Source organism: Zingiber officinale, chromosome 9A (assembly GCF_018446385.1).
Source record: "Zingiber officinale cultivar Zhangliang chromosome 9A, Zo_v1.1, whole genome shotgun sequence".
NCBI lineage: Eukaryota > Viridiplantae > Streptophyta > Magnoliopsida > Zingiberales > Zingiberaceae > Zingiber > Zingiber officinale.
Genome location: NC_056002.1, coordinates 36,322,960 through 36,329,001, shown reverse-complemented (window position 1 = coordinate 36,329,001; position 6,042 = coordinate 36,322,960).

Here is a 6,042-nt window from a genome sequence, read left to right as displayed (position 1 = left end):
CATGGAAAAAATTTTTTTGAGAACATCAAATCTTCACTTATATGCTTTCTTGGATTCAAGTGAAATGTTAGCACGATTATTGTCTTGATTCATGATGTTCGAATGATGCTAGTAGTAAACTTTGTGTAGTTTTTTTTTTCTATCTTGTGAAGCATTAATAAGCTAAGAATCTTATGGTGATGAGTTTTAGTTTTGGTTCAACCTTAAGGATTTTATCTTCACTACACTTGTGCTTGATGCTTGAATAGTTGATGTCATTGAAATAGTCATGATTCATCTTGTTTGCTTAGTACTTGGTTTCCATGGTGATTTCTCAACTTTCATTTTGGTTACTGGATGAGGCTCAAATCATTAAAGCTCATTTGGAAAAATCAAAATATCCCAACATGTGTGCTAAAAGTACATTTGTGAATAAGTTTTGCACAATGCAAACACTTATAATAAAAAAAAAGAAAAAAAAAAAGGGATATAAAAAAATAGTTGTCATGAGTGGAATCTAGCAAGTCACCCCTTTGAGACCGAGTTAGGTTACTGGGGAAATGACTGCTTAGCTTCTCTTGAGATTGAGCACACCTTTGAGACCTTGGGTTAGTTGAGAAATATGAACCAAGTGAATGGTGAGTAAGTGTCTATCACTGGTTACTTGTCTTTCACTGGAAACATTAGGAATTCAAATTTGATGACGACTTGACTAGGACATGGATTGAAACTTGAAGGGTGTTGAGTTACTTTTACACTGTGCACAAGATTCTTATGCTTGAACCATACTTTACTTGTTTCCATGATCATGCTTGTTAATGAAACTTTTTGATAGAATTAGGAAAGTGCACTAGGTTTTATGAATGTGTTGTAGAACATATGAATTTAGACTGCAGCATTTTGCTTGAGGACAAGCAAAGGTTTAAGTCTGGGGGTGTGATGTGTGTAGATTATATACTCTTTTATGCATGTTTTTACGCACATTTACATACTTTGAGCATGCTTGATCTATGCATTTTCATACTTCCAGTTTTCCTTTTAGCATATTTACTCTTTTGGTTCGGAGATCTGCTTTTTGTGCATTTTCTGTACACAGGAGTCGAAATTGGTGAAGATTAAGTGTCCTTGAGCAAGCTTGGAAGTAATTGAAGGGAGAAAGAGCATCGGGCCGTGAACCACACATGGCCGTGTGGTCCTAACAGGAAGGGAAGAGGACATGGCCGTGTGAATCCCACACGGCCGTGTCTTGATTTGAAGAAATCAGAGCAGAAGCCTTACATGGCCGTGTAGATCTACATGGTCGTGTGGGGTTTCCAGAGGCCAAGCAGATGGTGGCCATGTGCACCACACGGCCGTGTGGATTTTCCAGAGACCAAGCAGGTGGCGGCCGTGTGTACCACACGGTCGTGTAGCATTTCCAGAGAGCAGGAGGGCCTTGGCCGTGTGCACCACGCGGCCATGCAGCATTGGCAGAAAAGGAACTGGACATGGCCGTGTGGATCTCACACGGCCATGTCGAGGGGCTGTGTGGCGCCCGATTCCCTCCTCTATTTAAACCTTCCTTCATGAATTGAAAGGGGATCTCTCCCCCTTTGGGAGAAGGCAAGATTTGGTGGTTTCCTCCCAATCTTGGGAGGATTCCTGGGCGATTCAAGGGGAGTTCTTGACGATTTCGACTCCGGAGCGAGGATTGGATCCGAAGACGAAGCTTCTTCGTAGATAAGTTTTCTCTTTCCCCCTTTTCTTGGTTTCTTGGATTGGGGATTTAAGAAATGCTTGTATTCTCTATTTCTTCGGGTTTTCTTCCTCGATTCATGGAGTAGATCTTGTATTCTAGGATGAAGGGAGTATTTGTATGATGGATTGATGTAATCTCTTATGGATTTGCCATTTTCTTGTTTCAATGACATTATCTTGCTTGTATCAATTAGATCTTGAATGATTAATGGTGATTCGTGCTTAATTCTCATTCTTGATTAATTGTTTGGATTTCTTATGGACTTTGTAAAGATAAACTCTCAGTCGATCATCCGAGGGACAGGTGCAAGCCCGTGTAAGGACGTTTGAGAGACAATCTTGAAGAGGAAATAGGAATATTCAAGAGAGTAGGATGGATTTTGTGATTTGTTTCTTGTATCTTGATAGATTAATAAGTTGTGGGTTTTTTATGTTGATATCCGAGGAAGGCATAGTAATAGGTGCACTTCTGTGTAAGGACAACATAGGTTCATGTCTAATTAATCCTATTTAGATACATTTCTCAGTCCTTAGCCGGTTGTCTATTGCAAGAGAGAACCGGCAACTTTCTACATGTTTGGCAATTGAGGGATAAGAATTGGTGAACCATTTACATTCGAGAAATCCTACAAAGAAACCGAAACTCCTAGAATCTCCCTTTATCATAACCCAAAACACTAAACTCTTGTTTGTTGATTTTTAATATTAGATTTGTTTACCTTCACTTTGCATTCGAAACAATTGGATAGTTGTTTAGCTAATTCGCATTGAGACATTTCTAGTGCTTATTCCAGTCCCTGTGGATACGATAATCTTTTATATTACTTGCGACATTTCCGTACACTTGCGGAGCGTGACAGGGTGGTTTCGAGCATAGACGATCCGATAGAGCTCTATTGTGACAACAATGGAGCAATTGCACGGGCTAAGGAACCTCGCTCACACCAGCGGACCAAACACATACTACAGCGCGTCGATCTTATTCGAGAGATCATCGATAAAGGAGATGTGAAGATTTGTAGAGTACCCACAGAGGCTAACATCGTTGATCCCTTGGCCAAGGCTTTGGCACCGAGAAAGCATGATGGTCCCACTAGGTCATTGGGCCTTAGAGCCTACACTGATTGGCACTAGTGCTAGTGGGAGATTGTTAGTTAGAGCCCTAGAGCCAATCATATGATGATTGTTGTATGGACTCATTGTATCATATTCCTATGTATATAAAGGCATTTTGTTTTGGTTATTATACTTACTTGTATTGGTGTCAAATAACTAAGTATAATAGCATCCTTGAGAAGAAGGTTCTTATCTATATCAATCGATTGGTTGAATCGATAGTGAGATGATATAGAGAACATTACTCTTAATCATTCTAGTGAAGTATTAACATTCAGGGACAATGTTAATGTGACGAGACTAACATGTAGGTCAACTCGATGACTTGATCTCAAAAGTCATGGATATAGAGATATCAAGTTGATACATGGGTATGCATTGGAGAATGTAAACTGAATGACCTGCCATGAGAAAATATCATGGATCGTTATATGAGTGTCATATACTTTCTCATGTAGCTATTAGTATGACTATTAGTCCTTGGACCTGAAGTCACCATGGTTCCCTACATAAGGAGTTACATACTTTGGCTTCGTCAAACGTCACCCGTAACTGGGTGGGCTATAAAGGCGATTACTGGGTATGTAACAAATTATGCGGAGGGATGTGAGTGATGTAGATGGGATCTATCCCTCCTATATAACGGGAGTGACATCGTTATTCTTGATAGAGTGAGACCACTAAGTGCATGGTCATGCCCAAATGAGTCAATATGAGATATTGAGCTCATTTGATTATAGTGAGTCTACTTGGAGTTCAAGATTTAGATTGATCAGAGGATGACACCGTCTATGCCTCAAATTGATCAACCTAGATGTCAAGGATAGAAGGACACTTGTCATATATTGTGAAGAGTAACAATTAGTAGTCACAAGGTGATGTTGGATCTCAACATTCTTGTAACTTGGGTAGTAATGATGTGTTGCTAGATACCGCTCATTATTTATGCTTCTAAATGGGTTTAGAAGCATTGCCAACATTACACTAACCTATAGGGTCACACACAAAGGGCAATTAGATGGAGATTAGGTTCATTTGATGTACCTAGAGGATTAGGTTCATGTGATGAACCAAATTGGATTAAGAGTAATCCAAACTAGACTAATTGAGTTGAACTCAATATGATTCATGTGTTTAATGAATCAATTTAGACTTGGATTCATTGAATCAATTTAATTCAATGAATATGGATTCATTAAATTAAATTGGTTTGAATCAAATGGTTAGATTTGATCAACCATGAGAGAGAAGAGGTCAAGTTTGACTTGACTTGAGAAGGGAAGATGAAAGGTCAAGTTTGACTTGACCAATGCCACCTTATTTGTGAGTTGTCATAAGGTGGGCCAATGATGATGTTCCACATCATCAAGGTTGGCTTATGTGTGTGCCACATCATGAGGGAGATCAAGAGTTGTGACTCTTGATATTCCATAGAGGTTTAAAAGCCTCTAAAGTGGCCGGCCACTATTATGTGTGTGTGAGTTACAATTCTGTGCCCATTGATTTCATCTTCTTCCTCCTTGCTTCTTCTTCTCTCCCTCTCCTCCACCTTGGCCGAAACCTCCATGAGTGCTAGCACACTCTAAGGTTTCTTCTCCATCCTTTTTGTTCGTGTGGATACACATAGAGGGGTTCACTTGACACCCTTGAGATCCGGCGAACCTTGGAGAGCGGGATAAGCGAAGGGCTTCGCATCAAAGATATAAACTCCTTAACATGTAGATCTAGTGTAGATCTAGGTTAGAAAACATGTACATGAAATTTTTGTTCTTTTAATCTTCGTAGGATCCGGTGGCATGGGACTTCAGGGTTTTCGCAACGCAAAAAATGATTTTTGTGGTTCGAAAGTCTCAACAGACCGAACCCCTCATGCATAAGGTGCCACGTAATCCTTCAACAGTTTATCAACCATCTCTGAAGATTCATGTATTGCTTGAAATACTTTTTGAAGGTTTCTTCTTCTCAAGTATGTCCTATTAATCTCTGGGTGGAACGGCAAAAGTTGTCCTGAAAGATAAGCTCTTCGCATGCAAAAAAATATAGAATATAGTAAAGAGAAGAGAAGAAATAATATTATTTTTGGCGTTTTAATAAAAATGTAGAAGGTAAAGAAAAATAAGAATAAAATTATTTATCTCTAAATGCAAAATGTTAGAAAAAGGAAAGATAAAGGAAAAGAAGACAAAGTCTAGTCTAATCTAATATGATAATCACTAATGTTATAGACACAGTCCCCGACAATAATGCCAAAAACTTATTATGATTCCGCAAGTGCACGGATTCGTCGTCAGTAATAAAGATTATCGATCCCATGAGGACTGGTTATAAGCACTAGCGATGACTCACTTAGGATTAGCTAAACTACCGATGGTTGTAAATTATCTAAAGAAAAGGGGTTTGGAAACGGAAACAAGAACTAGCAAAGAAGAAGTAATAGACTTGGTTTATGAAGAGTCTTCGGAGTTCGGTTTCATTATGGTGGTATTGATGTATCACATTCTATCCTTTACTCATTGTCCATCAACATGCATTCTTCGGAAGCTGAAGTATCTATTCATAGGTACCAAATAAAGAAGATCTCTATGAAATCCTGTTACGATTAACCCCTGTCACTAGGGCGCCTCGGTAGATCACAAGAACACTACTCTAATTGGTGTCACTAAGGATAGAGATAAGGAGCTTAGTTTGGTCTCTTACTTCCTTGTGGAGGAGTTGTCTCTCCTTTCAAGGAAGTACCCTAGATATCCGTGTACGGGTTACCCCTGTCATTAGAGCCCCTCGGGTGTATGATCTAGGATATTCTCTCTACGAGAGAGGCAATTCCTACACAATCAATTAACACGATATAGAGATCAAGTAGTCGAAACAAAGCAAGCGAAATCATCCAATGAAATAGAGGCAAAAGTATGAGTCTTACATCAAACCAATCCACAACTACTCCCTCATCCTAGAACAAGGAATCTACTCCATAGACGCCAGAGAAAAACCCGAAGACATAATGTTAAGCATACAATTCTCAAACAATAAGCTCAAACAATAAGAGAGAAAGAGAAAAGACGCTTATCCAACGATGGCGTGTGATCTTTGGATCCAATCCTTTGCTTCTGGAGTTGATGTGGTGATGAAGGATCGCTGGACGGAGGTCCTGGACGGCGTGGAATGACACCAAGTTGATTCTCTTCCTAACGACTCGCTTCCTGGCTCCCCCCT